Source organism: Cavia porcellus, unplaced genomic scaffold (assembly GCF_034190915.1).
Source record: "Cavia porcellus strain 051 isolate PalLab524CR breed Dunkin Hartley unplaced genomic scaffold, mCavPor4.1 scaffold_1, whole genome shotgun sequence".
In the NCBI taxonomy this organism is placed as follows: Eukaryota; Metazoa; Chordata; class Mammalia; order Rodentia; family Caviidae; genus Cavia; species Cavia porcellus.
Window position 1 is genome coordinate 135,728,504 of NW_026947484.1, and position 17,412 is coordinate 135,745,915.

Sequence of the window (17,412 nt, forward strand, 5' to 3'; positions counted from 1 at the left end):
GGGTCAATAATGACACCATATTACTACAAGATTCAATATTTGTGTTTCAGAAAACCAAATGACTTTGCAAAAGCCACCTCTTTTCATTTGTACACTAAGAAGTGCAGTTTGTCTTATTTTACAGTTGAGGATATTGACAATCAGAGCTGCAGCAACTTGCCTCCATCATGTATGGTGTGTGCTACTCCTAGAACCTAGAGAGTGATTCTGCATTCTTGCTCTCTCCCTAAGGTCCATGGCCTCTGCCTCTCAGGAGGCTATTTAATGCCTGGTATAAGCTGCCAACCCAGCCATGGCAGGAACACCTGGTTCTGTATAGGCTTATGCGAATTCTTTCACAACTGCTCCTGGATTTGGAAGGGCAGCTATTGTTCTGGGGTGAGTGACTGTCAAGTTCCCCAAGGAACTGTGGGCAGAAAGAGCATGGCACCTGGAGTCTTTCCCTCCTTGTCTAGGGCTTCACATCTGGCCTCTTATACCATAACTCAGGTGTTTCTCCATCTGTGAGATATACTCAGTACAAAGCTTTGTCAGGTATGCAGGTAAAGGTGATTCTTATTGTACAAAACAAGAAACAGAGGCTCAGAGAGGTTCTGTGATTTGCCCAAGTACACACTGGTAATAACGTGGTAAATTATTCTGAATCAGGAGTAAATCCTTCATCTCCTAAAGTGAGTATTATTGGATTGAAATAAGTAAGCTACAACTATCTTACCAGTTTTGTTTCCCAACAATTAAAAGCAATAGCTATGGACAAGCTTGTTATGATCAGCATTCATAATATGTCCATAATTACTAATCAAGTTGAAATAACTAGAGGTGAACATTCTGTGTACTGTGATGATTTGAAATCCCTTTTCTGCTTTAAAGATGCTTTAAAAAGAAGTTTCAAGACATACTTGTTGCTTTACTAAGCCCTCTGCTTTGTTATGTGTCTTGCTCTTTTTTGGAAAAATTACCTCTAAAATATTTTCTTTCATTTCCAAGTTACAGAGATGCTGACAAAAGGGCATGAGATCTGGGGTCAAATTTTGCTGCCTGACCTCTTCAAGAAGGAATGAAAACACTGCTCAGTGTTCACACTTTCCTTGTGAAAAAAACAGAAACAACACTCTCAAGCCCAGACAGAAAAAGGAAGGTGATACTTTTCATGCATAAGAAACATTATTGAGTAGTATGTCAGTCCAGGGGCAATGGACTCCATTTGTCATTAAAATTGCAGAAAGGTTAGAAATACACTTTCCTTTCCCTCTCCTCTCCCTTTGGGCACAGAAAAAGTAAGTCAGCATTTGCTTTTTCCTTAAAAACAGGTGCAGCAGTGTTGAATTTAAACATCTCTCTACTGGTTGGCTTGCACTCCACTCAAGCTCCCTGGTGCTTGGTTCAATGTTACCCACCTGCTCTGGGGGTGGGCTGAGTATGGTGACAAGTGTCTCTCTCCTGCAGTAAGTGTTGTTTAAAATGTGCACCAGACCAGCTTTGCAGTTAGCTTTGCAGTTAGTAGTATATACGTGGGGAGAGGACAGTCATACAGAGACAAAAATTATACTAGGTTCTTTTTCTCTTTTTCTGTCTTATTGTCCTGCAACACCCAATTCAGATATAACAACTGCCTGGGAGGAGCAGTCAATCTCTGGTCTGGAAAGGAATTCAGTCTTTGAAGGAATGTCACAAATAACCTTCTTTGAGTCTTAGTGGTGAAAATGGAGCCTGAAGGTGGTGGTTTTTAGTAGCAAAGTTGGAATGAGCCCCAGGGGAGACAGGGAAACAGGAGGAGGGGTACAGAGCTTCCCTGTGAACAAAGGGCCTAGAAGTTTGTCATCCCTGATCTGTCCTCAGGCCTACATTATCCAGGCTCTCAAAGAAACTGAGAAACTTCACCTTCATGCCCTAATGTAGAACCTTGGAGGGGGTCATTCTTTCATGTGCCCTCTGCTAAGGGCCAAACAGCTGAGGCCAATGACATTTTAGCTGCATTAAAGGCTGAGATGGGACAAGGGTTGTGTTGACCCAAAGTTGTCAACTCTAGTGTCACACTGAGCTTTCAAGCTGTTTATGTATGGAGAAAACCTCGGACCTCCATGCTGGGGTGGCTCCAAGCCTCACTCATGAGAAAATATTTGGCTGTCTGCTCTGGGAAGGAGCATCTTTAGAATTTTGACAACAACAGTGAATTAATGGTAGCTTTACTCCATTGACCCTATAAAAATATACTGAACAACAAGGGTATTATTTAGTGTGAATGGAAGCTGCTTCCAAAATCACTGTAGCTATATGAAGACCAAAGGGTTTCTCTAAGTGATAGGAAAGGCCAGGTTATCCCTCTGATGGCTCCCAGGGACAGAGGCAAGTAGGCCTTGGGTCCTTTAGACAATCATTGTCATGTCATGTCCAGGGGAACAGAATCACAGGAAGACAGTTCTGAAAGCATGAAGTGGTGGAGAAAAGGTGAGGAAAGAGATGAGGCCAAGGATTGCTATGGCTTCTTTCAGGGGTTGATGGGAAAAAAAGTCAGGGATATAAGCATGGAGGGAAAGTCATAGTTTTGATGAAGCTGAATAGTTACAAAGAAGGAAAAGAAGACGGAAGGAAGAAATGGAGGAGAAGAAGGAGGAGAGGAAGAAGAGAAAGGGAAAGAAAGAAAAAAAGAGGAAAAGGGGAGGAAAAGGAACAGGAGAGGAGAAAGAAAATGAGGAAGGAGAAGGAATTGGAAGGGGAAGACAGGTTGTGATACTTGCTCTCCTTTGTGGGCCTTCGTCGTGGCTGGCATAGTACTGGGCACTTCATATGTATTCATTCCTTAATCTACACAACAGCCCTATGAGAAAGTAGGTTCTTTATAGAGAAAGACTTTGATGCTCAGAAAAGTAATGTTATACAATATCATGCTGGCAGAAGCCACAGATCTAGGAATGGACCTCAGATCTTTCTTTCCTTTTCCATATAATTTTTCCACTTATATTAGTAGTTTTTAAACTTTTTGACTATGATTAATATTTTTAAAACTACATTTTCCATCAAGAAGCAATTTGCACACATATATGTGCATAGAAATATACAATTAAAAACAAAGTCTTGTGATCATTTTTCGTTGTTACATACATTTAAAAGATTTTTGTACTCAGTTTCCTTCTTTCCTTCCCTTCTTCTCTCCTTGCTGACAGCATAACACTAAATTTATTTCACTACCATTATCTATTAAGGGATCTCAGCATTTTCCCTCCTCTACTCTGGCAGTTGCTGTAAAATCTCTCCCGGGCTCTGTTCATCTTGCTGGATGCTGGGCTGCATCTTGATTCTAAGACATGCTGGGAATTGTGTACTCTGGTTCATCCCTCTTGTAAGGGGACATCTTTAATAAAACATTTAAGAAATTACCAGTATCAGACAATGCCATTTGCTTAGAAAAGCATCATTCCAGGAAACCATCCAGAGAACAACATAATAGCTGATCTCAGGCACTGACTAGTAATTTTTTAAGCAGTCGGTATGTGCTTTTGCAAAAGAAACTATGGTCTCTGCTTTGGGAACCTAAGGAACTCATCTGCTCTGTCAGGCAGTTCACAAACACTATCAAATAGTAAATGATAAAGGAAAAGCAAGAGGCTACGGGACTCTCATTCACCCACTGTTAAGAGTGGAGATTTTGAATTTTAGTGAGTACAAAGAGGACCTGAAATAAGATTGATTTTTCAGGGAACTGTGTATGTCTCCACGTTGGTTTAGGTTTTAGGGGCGATTTTATTTTAACAGCTTGGGACAATCATGGTGTTGGCTGAATCAGATTTAGGTCCTGGAAAGTGAGGTTCAGATTAGGTGGCTCAATGCGAGTCAGTCCCGATGGGCTGCGACTCGGTGACTTCACTTTAAGCAATGTGCGTTGTAATTGAGAAAACATGTTCCTGTGATGTCCTCATGCAAAAATCTAGATTTACAAAGAATTTTTTTATCCTAAGAATTCCTTGAATATTTGTTGTGCATGCCTATACAGCTTCCCAGAGCAATTCTTTTTACTGAGTAGAGTCGTGTTTTTCTGCTACTGCCTGGTCAGGTTTTAAAAGGTGGGATTCTGAGACAGGGCAGCTGGGCAAGCAGCCACAGGTTTTGGACAGAAGCAGGAAGAGAGCAAAAGATAACCTGTACTTCCTGGGTCTTTTCTGGGGCAGAGAACAAGGGGAGGTCTAGGCTCTTGAAAAACAGCTGAGGCCAAGTTTCCATGAGGGCCCTTAATTCAGGCCTCTGGCTCACCTGCCCACCCTAGAATTAGGAAAACAGAGCTGGACTTTCTGGGCATTTTCCACCTCCTGACTCTGTAATAAGAGTTTGCCAGCATTTTTCCCTCTCCTCTTCATGATGGCCTTCTACAGTCAGGTTTACAATTCCCTTTCACAAGTAAAGAAACTGAGGCATACTGGGACTAAATAATGTAATCACAGAACTAATAGAAGGTAGGACTTGGATCCAAAGCTATTTCTGAATCATTTTGTGCCAGGATTTCTGTAACATTCTACCTGTAGAACAGCCTTCCAAGAAGGCTTCCTGGAGGCCTGCTGCTGGGTCACATCTCTGCCTTCTAGGAGATGACAAAGCCCTACAAAAAGGCAAGTTTCAGTTTTGATGTTGCTCACGATGTCTCTAAAAGTGTTAATCTACACAAGAAGTTATAAGAAACCCTACTTCCACAGGTTTTGTTTGATTCATAGGGATGCTTTGAAACTGAAGGATTCCATACTTTGGGTTTAGATTTGGCTACAATGAACCCAGAGGTACAATCCTTCAAAGGAATAGGTAGCTTGTCCCTTTTCAATGGGGCATATCACTTCTAATTTTCCAAGGTCTTTACCAATCTGGGGCCTCTCTTGCATATATGAACTGATGAGCCTCTGAAACAAGTTTATTTTTCAGTTTGAACAGCTCCTTGGGATAAGGTTCATACTTAATAGGAGTCTCGTACAGTGCCGAGTCTCCCAGGAGCATATTAATAAAAGTGCTATTGATAGAAGATCGGTCTGGTAGCCTGTTTTACAGTGGGCACCTTCTTAGGGGCGGGGGCTTTGGGGTAGTTCAGCAGTATCCTGGCCTGGGTCTGGGCAACATGTGCCCTGCCACCAGATCATTTCACTTCCTCCTCCTTCCTTTTCTGCAAACTTGTTAAGACACTTACAACCTTTAAGACATAGAAGGGGTGTGATGTAGGGACAAAAACCAAGACATTTTTATTTTCATTTATTTCTTCAAAACACTTCTAAAGCTGCCAGTAAAAGTGGCCCTTCTCAAGAAATGCCTTATTTAGCAAGCATTGCATAACATTTCTGACATAAAAGTCTAAAGACAAGTTTGCCTCCAAAAGAAAATTGCAGGCAAATGCCCACAAACCTCCTTTTGCCTAGATATTATGAGGCAAACAATTCAGAAAATTAAATGTTTGGCTCAAATGTCATCAAAGTGAGAAAGTTAATTACAAATGGTTAAAACGCAGGTGAGTAAATTCCTGGAGAATCCTGCAGTGTTATCAGAAAGACTTATTGTCTCAGTGCAGCAAAGCTTTCTACACACAGAGACAGAAGAAATGCAAGATGTTCTTCCTGAAATGAAGGGGCAACTCCCCTCAGATCTGTGTCCCCAAAGAAGATCACAAGGGAAGGAAGCTCACGTTTTGTGTCTCTTTTGTGCCAGGCCTCCTGGTGCTTTACCTACACCATCCTACCTGTGTGGACAACAGCCAGCTTGTTATCATAGGCACTACTGTTGGCTTTGTCATACAGAGGAGGAAACCATCCAGGAGCTACCTTCGGTCTTTGATCTCTTGAGGTGCTCTCCTCATTCCCCTGTTTATGGAACCTAGCATCATTCAATCAATACAACATCTCTTTTTCTCTGTCTCTTTTTCTTATAATTTTATGTTTTTATATTTTGGTGGACACACAACCACAGTCCAAAGGGAATCTGCGCTCTGTGGCATCTCCAAGGTTCAATGTGTGGTTATTCACAATGATGATGTAGTACTCAGTCTTCTGACCTCTGAGCTAGGTGTACTCATACCCAAAAATGGGATGTGATTTCACCAGACTCAGCAAGTAAGAAACACAGGTCACCTCATGAATAATGAGCAAGATAATCTACAGTGTTGAGAGACCAAAGATGGGGCACTGCTCCCTTCCCTCAAGCTGGGGAAAGGCAGAACATCAACAGAAGAGGCATTCCTCCCTAGCTCACTTAGGAACCACATGTAGCAGGGAGGTGATAAATACCACCAACCCCTGCTACTGAAAGCATAGCCACAGGAAACAGGAAAATCAGCCCCTGTGCCAGATGACAAAGACCTTGTGGTTTCTAGGAATCCATTCGGATAGTGTTGGGTTGTGACTGCCCACAGGCTTCTGGAAGGACCCTCAGTGTTCATTCCCACTGACCACTTGTAGGCTATCCACCTGCAGAAGTCACCACAGACTGTTCTCAAACTTTAGCATAGTGGTGCATTTCAGTCCTGGCTGTCTGACTCTGACTAATATATTAACTAATAAAAAAGATCTCCCACATATGAAGAGGTTGGCTGAACTCTTGGGCAACTCAAAAAGCATTGTTGTTGGTCCCATTTGACAGATTTCATCACCAGACTAAGCTCATTTGAGCATCTCCTAAGTCTTCTACATCCATTTTTCTTCCTTTTTCTCTTTCTTTCTTTCTTTCTTTCTTTCTTTCTTTCTTTCTTTCTTTCTTTCTTTCTCTCTCTCTCTCTCTTTCTCTCTCTCTCTCTCTCTCTCTCTCTTTCTCTCTCTCTCTCTCTCTCTCTCTCTTTCTTTCTTTCTTTCTATCGTTTTTGGGAATCAGCTCCAAAATCTGGCAGCCCTAATCCTACATCAATTTTAAATTACTTTTCTTCATCAATTCCCACATTTAATGACTTGGGGTGAGGAGCAAGTATGTACTCTTATAACATCCAACAAATATATTATCCATTATACATTTGCACTGAAAGTAAACAAATGGTTTATGTTTTGTCCCCCAGTGAAACCTGGGGACAAAGGTGGAGTAATATGAACTGTTCTACTGAAGAATAGATCCAGTGCTACAATTGTCATCCCTCCGATGTAGTGCCACTAGCCTGGTCAGCTTATTGGTTCTCATTCATTGTTGCAACTTGAGTATTAATTTGATATACACATGAACTCCTGTTCTGTTAAGTGCTGTCGGCACCAGGGTGGGGGTGGTCTGCTTCCTGCTGCCAGAGCAGGATCCTATGTGGCTCATTTGCAGTCAAATTCTACTCACAGAAAGCAGAAGTATTGCCTAGTGAGACCACAATGGAGAGTTCCCTACTGATGGTGGTGTCAAGTCTGATAAGCCAGCTCTCAGAGTATGGCCCAGGCTGTACTTTTGAAACCCCTGTATTGGAGACATTCAGTAGAAAGGCCTGAAAGAAAGGACTTTATTGATAATTTCCATGGAAATTCTTAACTGGGAGCTGCATTATTTTTTAAAACAAACATTTATTGCAAAATGGGGATATAGTTGGCTGTCACCAAAACTTCTGACATTTGGTAGATGAGGCAAGAATACTAAATTTTTTGCACCGTGCAGGTTGGTTACACTTAACCAAGGATTGTTCTGAAATGTCAATTGCCTCTTTGAGAAACAATATTAATAGAACATACATACCATGTCTTACAGATTTCTTGAGAAGCAGAGTAACTTTGTCAGAGTCAATAAAACTAATTTTCCTCTTTCTCAAAACAGAGAAAACCACCATAGAAAGTTTACTTAAAATACAAAGAAAAATATCAAGAGATTGTCACAAGTTTTTTTTTATCAGATTCCCACTATGTCAAGAGTAATGCCAATATTTTATAGAAATGCCTCAAAGCATGTAATGTCACCCATAGCAGAACAATGAAAGCATCATAAACCAAGAGAAAAATCTCCTCTACTCTATGTTCTTATTTTTTTCAGGTCTTAACTAAACTTTGTTTAAAGTTTAGTTGAAAGTATTTTCCTTAGCTCTAACAGAAGCACTTACATGTCTGTGCCCACCCAACTGAAAGTCCATGGCCCCAAAGTCCCAATTTCTCTATTTGCATACTAGTTTCAGGGGCAACCTTAGTCTCACTGCTACTAGGAGGAAAGATCTCAACTGTTCCCCACTTTTAGAAAGCCAGTTATGTTGGAGTAGGTTGGAAAAGGGTCTTATCCTCATTTATGGGCCCATGTTACTGTCCATTCACTGTCCTCTGAAACTGGCCTTCCATGAGCTGATATCTCAGGACTGGCTAAACCTAAGAGCTGGGCAAGAACAGAAGTGCCAGTCAAGAAACATGTTCTGGAAAGATGGGTTGTTTGCTCACAGATATCCAGAGACTTTTAATTAAGCAAACTCTCAGCCAAACTCCCACTGCTTCTTGAGAGCACAGAGAATGTGCGCATCTTCAGAGTGGCTTCAATGTTGCTGAGAGCCTGGGCCTTGGCCGTGCGGCCTGTGCATAAAGGAGAATTTCTTTGCAGCCCATGTGCAGCTCCATGCTCCAACAGCACACTGCATGGGTGAGCAGTCATCATGCTCAACACTCATTTAAAGTAAAGTTGTATGATTTTCTCATCAGTATAATCTCAGCAATGATGAGAAACTTCCCTCAGGCTCCAGCCCTGCCCTGCCATGCCCTTCCCTCCTTGCTGATGTCAGCAGTTGAGGCCCCCTTCCTGGCCTAGGTATAGATTTCTTCCTGGAAGAGAATGGGGAGAGAGGAGCTGCATCCTTTGCTCCCACTGACCCTTGAGGCAAAGGAGTTATGGAGTGGGCAATAGAAGAAGGTAACAATCTCATTTCTTGCTAAGAGTTAAAAGTAGCGAAAGGGCCACTAACAGTAGGATAACTGATAGACCCATTTATGCCACTCTCTGTTGGCTTGGGCCACTTTGGCAAGATGGCAGCCCAGGGATGACAGTAGGTCCAACAGCTAGTTATAAAGTCCCTGAGGTACTCCTGCAGTTCTGTCACATCATACGTCCTATGCCCCAGAGTTTGATTCCCACTTGTAGCACCTTCTAACATTTTTCTTTTCAAGGTTTCCCCTTTTTTTCACCTAAAATAAAAATGTTAGGGAAAGAGGGAGGGAGGAATATGTCTGAAGATTACTTTAACTCCATCCCCTTCCAACTAACTACCTAATGAGATGAATATTCATTTATTCTGCAGGTCACTGCCAGAAATTCCCCAGCTGGACATCTGACTTATTTAACGGATTAGGTATGTCAGGTCTAAGTTAGCCTTCCTGCTGTGACTATGCAGAGAGGAAAAGTTTCAGACATTTGGTAGAAACTTGTAAACGCTGGGCAAGAAGGGCTGGCAGGGGCCAAAACGTCTCTTATACGAATCAAAGCAGTCATGCACTGCTTTCAGAAGGGAAAATAGTCCCCTCCAGCAGTCTGACAGCTTGAAGCCTCACAAAGCAGTGGAGAAAAGTGGGCCCTTTACTACCATTCCTGATTCTGCAGAATACAGCTGGCCATGCACGGGTCAGGAAGCAGAAACTGGCACTGGCAATAGGTGCGCCCAGAGGATGGAGCCAGGACAATTAATCAAATGCTTTTTCTCCAGAATTTTTATTGGCCTCACATGACAGATGGGGCTGAGACACCCAGGAGAGCACTATTTTGGTTTCCAACTGGGAACATGCACTAAGTTTTCCTTAATACCCACAGCACCCAAAGGCTTTGCTGTAATACACTTTAATGCAAGAAACACCCATAAATTATCCTTCAAATTGTTAGGACTTCCAGCCTGAAACAACTTGGTAAAACCAGCCGAGCAAGCATACTCCTTTTTTCACCTCTCAAGTCACAAGAGAAGAGAAAGTTCTAGCAGTAAACGTCTCTTACACGAATCTTTCAGAGAGTTTTTTCAAAACAGGAGCCTGGTATGGAAAAGGAGCTAAGCCGCGTGTTTACGACGTCCACTCTGAGCTGCAGCTGCCTAACTCCCGAGGGCCTCTCTCTCCCTCTGCTGCTGCCTCCCTGCCTGACCCACAGCGTTACCTGCCCCAAGTCTCTGTGTCAGCTTCTCCGACACCTGGCAACGGACAGCTGGATGTAAAGCCAGGGACAAGCATAACAGGTCTGAGCCCTGGCGACTTGACATGCTTGTCCAGCAGGCTCCGCGGGGGTCCTGGTTACACAGGACCCCTGCACTTGGCCGGGGAGCTCCCCGTGTCCACCTTCGGTGCCGAATTGTGACTCCCAGTCCTTTTGTGACAAGCGGAGAAGTCCCAAGACCCGTATTGCATTCCCTGCACCAAGTTATCACGCCCTACCTGCTGCCTCGTGCCTTTAAGAGGGGCAGAGCAGCACTTTGCGGAGTCCGCCCAGTGCCCAGCCCTGGAGCCTTGTGCTCGCAGCCGCGGTGCGAGCCACCACTCTGCCAGCCCTGCAGACCGGGCATCCCTACCTCCACACATTCGCTCTCCCTCACTTGCGCACTGTCCCCTGCTAGCTCAGGAGCGAGTCCTCTCCAGCAAGTCAGTGCAGCTTCTGCCGGCGCCAGGGTTGGCCCCCGAGGTCCGGCTATCCGGCGACCCGGGAATTGTGCAACCAGAGAGATGCTCCTTCAGTCTTGCCCGCCTCTTGCCGAGGGTCTCCTTCCAGACCCTCACTGCAAACACTCCTCTCAGGGCTCCGTTTCACCATGAGGGGTCATCGCCAGTACCCATTCCCGGACTTCGCGCCAGAACAGGATCCATGCACACGGTTTCAGGGAGCCCATCCACCCTGGCCTGCGGCGCCCACTGCCCCCCTCTCGAAGCCGGGCTCCCGGCAGCCTTACTCACCGATGCGCTCCCCTCCGCTCCCGTCGCTCTCTGCTGTGCCCGAGCTGCTGAAACAGGCTTCTTGAACGTTTTAGCCCCTCCCCCTGAGTCAGCCACACCCTCTCCAAATCCTGACCCCACCCCACCCCTCTGCTCCCCTTCCCACAACCAACCCCAGTCCTGTCCCACACCTGCAGTAGCCCAGAGGAGAAGCCCAACTGTAGGGAGTCCTGGGCATAGTAGTTCCTGAGAGGGCTGGCCAGATCCTGCCAGGAACTTCAAACTTACAGAAGTCAAAGAGAAGCGCACCTAGATCAGAAGGGGATTTTCTTGAGCATAGGGGGCCAGGCAAGGCCCCAAGTCCAAGACTGGTCCACAGACTGGGGCTAGGAGAGGTTGCCTGGGGCTCCCCTTACCTCCCTGACCTGCCCTCCTTGCTCTACCTGCCTCCAGTGCCTTCCAAGAATGCCTGTGTTGCTTTTGGTGCCCTGCACATCAGCTGCTCCAAAGGCAGCTAAACCAGCAAGGAGGGAGCCCCATGAGAAGATGCCAGGGCTTCTTAACACAGGGGAGCATGGTGACTGCCAGATCAGAATCAGATAGAAGGTTCCCCCTAGGAGCCAGTCCAGCTGGGATTAAAACCCAGAAGACACTACCAGCAGGACAGCCTGTACCTCCCCTACCAGCCTTAATTTAAGACCTTGGATTCTGGGGCTTCCTTGAGTTCCTGATCCCTCTGATAGTGTAAGTGAATTTGTGCATCTGTGTGCGATATGCATGTGTTTCTGGGTTTAGGATTTACAGCTTTCCTCAACTTTGTAACGTGTCTGTGATTCCATACTGATCAGTGAGTCTTCTGTCCGAGGCCTCAGATCCAACCCAAATCTCTCTTTATTATCTATACTGTGTGGATCTTAGTTGAAGTGGGATTTCCAGGTGGGCCACCAAGATTTCTTGGGTTTAGTGAATTCAGAGCCTGATGGTGGGGTTTGCCTGACTTAGGCCTGCCTTTTGACCTGAGCTCTTTGCACTCCAGTTCCAAAATACCAAGGTAGAAATATATCTCAGAATTGTCACCAAATATATGCATTAGTAATTATGATACTATTCAAGGGTTCTTGAAAATTTACACTTCATCCCTCCCCTTATTGACTTTGCCATATGCCTTTCACTTTTTCCTTTCGAAAGGCATGTTGAAACTCTACCCAGCATAAATGCCACAGTGAAGAATAAATTTGGGAGAGTAACAGAGGTGGTGAAGCACTGAGTATCCTCATTGCTGGTGAAGCCAGTATAACTCAGGGCACCCTCTCTGGTGCAGTGATTTAGTGAGACATGGTAATTCTGTTACAAGTATAAATGTCACACACACACGCACACACACACACACACACACACACACACACACACACACACACCATGAGAAAAAACTGAGCAAAGAATCCTTGCCCAGATACTGGACTCATATTTGTCTTCAGTCTCTGCCTTCTTTTCTACCTTTGTCCTTGTACCTACAGTTATCCCATTTGTGCATGCTCTGAGAGGGATTAAGTATGAAGAAAGCCCTGGTCAGCTTTAGCTTTCCTAAGTCTACATCTAGATTTTTTCAGAAACAGGTAGACAAATGTACACAATTTAGATCTGAGGGCAAGAGGCTAGGGGACCCCATAAAAAAAGTAAAGTTCTACAAAGTAACATCATAGTAATGGTGGTCTGTTAGGAAATTTATCACTGTCAATTAAACAAAGGAATTTCCAGACAATAGCACAAATTCATTCATCAATCATGTCATGCATGTAATAAATTTGTTATGAAAGCCCAACTCCTAGCCTTACATAATGATTGACTAAGAATTTAGAAATGAAATTAAAAATTTTAGAATAACAGAATTTAATAGTTGGGTGTGGTGGTGCACGCCTGTAATCTTTGCACATGGGAGACTGAGGCAGAGAGACGAGTTTGAGATGAGTCTGGGCTACAAAGTGAGCTCAAGAGCAGCCTGAACTGCATAGTGAGACCCTGTCTCAAAAAAGACAAAAATAAATAAAATAAAATAAAAAAGAACAGAATTTGGCTGTTAAATACAGGGCTTTTTTCTGTGTCCTTGTGGCGTCACCCAGAAGGACAAAAGGATTTGAGGCATTTGTGGTTCTTTTTCATGTGGTATGTAAAAGGGGAATTTAAAAATGAAGTAAGCAGAATCTAAGTCTACATGCCCCACCCCCAAACTGTTGATCATATTCTTATGGCACATGTTGGTTTAATAAGAGTTCCTTTCCATTCTTAACTAGATCTGTTTCTGTCTCTAAATTTGAAATGTCTTGAGTAAATTGGAGTAAGAAACAAAAACTTCAAAGATTATATGTTGAGAGCCTACTTTATGTAGAGTACTGTGGGGTATGGTACCTATTGTCAGAGAATTGTATTCCGGTGATGGCTTGATTATAAGACTCTGACCATGCATATCACAGTCTCCCAGGTCCTTCCCTAGAATCTGGCTCATAGTGGCAATCCAGAAATCCGCTGATGGTCACTGTCATTTGTGACTGTCAGAAAACCCATTCATATTGAATTGGCTGCCATAAGATTCCATATCAGGCCAGCGAGGGCCCAGAGACCATAACTGGGTGCCTTTACTTTGGTCTTTTCCACTTTCATGAAGAACTCAAACAGAACTCTTTCTCCTGGCTCATTTACAAAAGGGTCATAGGACTGGAGCAGCTTTATTTATAAGAATGAAAACAGTAGAGAGAGCAATGGCAAGAAGAAATGGTACAGACAAGCAGAGGATAAGAATGTTTCATTGCACTACATTTGCTCGAAAGAGCTTTTCATTCAGGGTATCAAAATAACCAGCAGCTGATGCATTTGCTGACTTGGATGACAGATTGTGGCGTGTATAGTAATTGTTGTTATTTCTGAGGATGCAGAAGCCTGCAGCCATCCAGTGGCTCATCAACAGCATTACTTAGCCCAGCACGGCCCTCCTGCTGCTCCCTCACCTCTTTCCAGCACCAGGACAAAGTGCACATGCTATTTAAAACACCAGCAGGCTCATCAGAGATCTGCCAGTAAGGATGGAATTGTTGGATTTGCTAACTTTATGTGTGAAACAGAAATATTGTCCCAGTTGTGGAGGAAGTGATAGCTTCAACTCAGATTTCTTCTCCCCTTTTCCTTCTAGTGAACATGAAGAGGAACTTCAGAAGCAAAAATACTGCAGAGTCCTTAATGAGATGATGTGTCTACAGAGTCACACAGGATGAGTCTAGCCACTTTATTTATGGATTGGGAAACAAGGGCTTAGCAAGGACAAAGCTGAGCCAGGTACAAGTGGCCTGTGTCAGCATCAGAACTTGGTCTTCCAGACTTCTACGGTTCTTTTGCTTTGCTTCCTAAAGACCTGACAACCTCATTTTATAGGAGGAGGCTGGTGGTGGAGCAGAGGCAGGCAGGGCTCCCTTATCCTGTGTAGTGCACCCTTATCCAAGGTTAGACCTGCTCCCAGCTTTTACCCTCCCCCTCAGGTTGGCTAATTTTCCCCATCTCTACCAGCCCCTCTCTTTTGTTTGCCAACCTTCCTTTGCCTTTTTTCTCTTAAAGACACCACTGGCTCAATCACTGGATTTTTCAACTTCATTTCATTATCTAATTATTCAGCAAAGAGATCTATACCCATCATTTCTTTGACTCTGCTTACCTTCCTGCAGTCAGGTTTGCATCTTCCTCTTCACCCCTTCCACCCCACACTAATGTATTCTTCTTAAATGTTATCATTTGCAATTACTATAACCACCAAACAATTGTAACAGGGACCTTTCTTATTTCCAACCGGAGGTAAAGCACTTTTGTGAGTCCTGTCAGTTAATACTCTTCATGTGGAGGTCAGGAAGCGGAAGCTTTCAGAGTAAGTCACATCACACACAGCAGGGTAGAGATCTGAACCTATGTGGAGAAGCTCACTGCACAACATATATCCTTCTCTTTCTCCTTTCAGCCAAGTTCTGCTGACTTTCCTAGGATTTCTGTCCTGATGACCTCCTACATTGAGCACTTTCCTTCCTAAGCTTCTGTGGCCGTGGTGTCCTGAGTTACTGTCTCTTCTCTGATTCCCCTGCCTGCCTCAGGCCTGGGCCTTTCCACAACTCTTCCACACTCAGTCTGTCAGGTATTCCATTCTATTTTGCTGATTCTAGCCAGATCTTCGACTCTGACCTCTCATGCTCATGCCCTCAGTCATCAGAATTTCGAATGTCCATTATGTGCAAGATGTTCCTTAGTCCTTGTCTAGCCCACTCACCATGGCATACTTGTCTAGCCCACTCATATATGGGCACTAACAGGGGCCATGTATCCTGTCACCCCTGACTTTCATCCCCTTGCTCTTGACTCAGCCATGAATCACCCCATGGTCTCATCAGTGGCACAGGTCAAGCAATACACATGGGCCAAGGACAGGACAGTTCAGCTTTTTTCTTGGGGAGGCACTATAGCCCAGTAAAGCCACCATTTTGGACCTGGCAAGCTTTAATCATCCATCTCATTTACCCACCAAAGTAGTGTGATTTGGTGGAAAAGATCTGTTTTCTCTGAGCCATAATAATTATCATTGGTAATATAGGTCTGTGTCAGTACTGTGCAGAACATCCTGGCTGTGGTGACAGTTAACGTTCTATGACATCACGACAGCCAGAAGCTTTGAAATTTCATAATGCTCCTATGGTGGGGTGTGGAGTAGATGGGCTCTGTCACATCTTGGGTGACTCTGAGCTACCACCCCAGAGATTCAGTTTAATGCATTTAGTAAAATCTGGGTTCTGGGAGAGAACGTATGTTAAAAACAAGGAAACAAAGATCAGGAAGAAATGGTTCTTGCCATATAAGAACCTACTAACCAGTGGGGAAGCTGACATACACATTGGTAAGAAATCTGTAGGGGAAGATGTAGAAGGTCAGGGAAGGAAGAATTTGACCAGTGCGGAGCTTCAGAGACTGTGCTGTTGTCTCTGATGTAATTGTCTTTAATGTAAGTTTGCATTCTTTAAAGGGACTTACTAGGCCCAGGGTCACCTAGTCCTTCATAGTGCCTTAGTCCTCTTCCTAGCTGCTTTATTTTGCTGTAGCCCTGACCTGCAGAATTATTTTATGTTCATTGCATGAGTGGTGCTAGGATCTCAGGGTCTAAATAGTGTCTCCAATATCTTAAAAATGTCTCACTTTCCTCCCACCTCTTAGTTTGTCTCAGCTTTTGCAATCCTCTTTTGTTGACACATATCTCTTAGAATTTTTGATGACATTTTGGGGTGGGGGAGCTTTCCCTGAAGTCAAGATCTGGTACTTTCTAAATACCACCTATATTGCTCAGAGCACAAACTGAATAAGTATTTTTAAATGATAGCACCTCAAATGTCAGGAGACAAAGTTGGAGCAGTCACAGATAAAGTCAAGAAGAGACTGGATTATGGAGCGTAGGATCAGACCAAATACTGAGAAGCTGTCTGGGCCTGCAGTGGCAGTGAAAGTGACCAGTAATGGTGTAGCTTGAGCCAGGTGCTTGGGAGTTAAGCATGCAGAGACACAGTCACAATAAATTTAGGGGCCATGCTCTTTAGGATGTAGGGAATGGTTGGATGGGAGCACAGAGGGAGAGAAGGGGGGTCTACTGGATGTTCCCTGCATTCCTGATTTTAGGTGAAGGCTAACACTACCTATGGAGATGAGAAGATGGAGATGAAGCTTATGGGCAGGCTAGAAATTAGAGGGCTTGCGTTTGGGATGTTGTGGGTTATCTGTGATACTGAAGAGCATACGTGAAATGCAGTGGGGAGGTCAGGAGTGATGTCAAGGTGAGCAGTGTCTTTACATTTCACACGGGCTCAAAGGAACAGTGGTATTGTCTCAGAGTCTCTGCTGAGGACTTAACTCCTGCACAAGACATACTCTTACTCCTCTGCCTTGCTAGTGCAAAACCAGCTGTGGGGCATCTTCTAGAGGCCTGAACTCAGGGGAACAGAGGACTAGCTCCAGAATTTCTGGTTCCTTAATACTTGTTTATGTCGAGAACATTGTTTTCTACCAAGAAGTGTAAGCCAAAGAGTAAGGGAACAAGGACCCCAGGAGACGATTACCATTCCTAGCCCATAAACTTCCTTTCCTATTCTGGTCTCTGGGGGAAAAAATGAGTATTTTCCCTACTCTCCTTAGTTAGAGTACCTCTTCACTAAGTTGCATCTTTGGCTCTTTCTACTCTAGGCTTGTGGTAAGACTCATGGTCAAGTCTTCCAAGTGTAGTTCTTAATATTTTATGGGACCTTAAGGAATTCAGAAAACTCTTTTCTTTTCTACCTTGAGAATGATGGACTTTGAAAGTCAACGTCATGTTCTGGATTCAGAAATTCAATTCTATATGTGGAAAGTGAATATTGGCTCTTGCCTTTCATTTCAACTGCAATAATCCTAGAAGTACACTATGGAAAGTGCATGTTTCTGGTAGAATGGAAGGAGATCATATTCTAAAAAAAGCAAAAGAATATATATGCATCTCCTATGACATTGCATTCACATGCAATAGGCTGCTGTATCCATTAAACTGTAAATTCCTTAGGAACTTTAAACT

The 17,412-nt window shown here is 43.9% G+C and overlaps 1 protein-coding gene across 1 annotated transcript in view; it reads right to left on the minus strand.

Annotated features, from left to right (window-relative positions):
• Ngf (nerve growth factor) overlaps positions 1-10,859 on the minus strand; it is a 52,643-nt gene extending 41,784 nt beyond the window's left edge. The window contains exon 1 of the mRNA XM_023561339.2: positions 10,818-10,859. The gene's annotated coding sequence lies outside the window, so the exon portion shown is untranslated. The remainder of the gene's footprint in view (positions 1-10,817) is intronic.
• Positions 10,860-17,412: the final 6,553 nt, after the last annotated feature.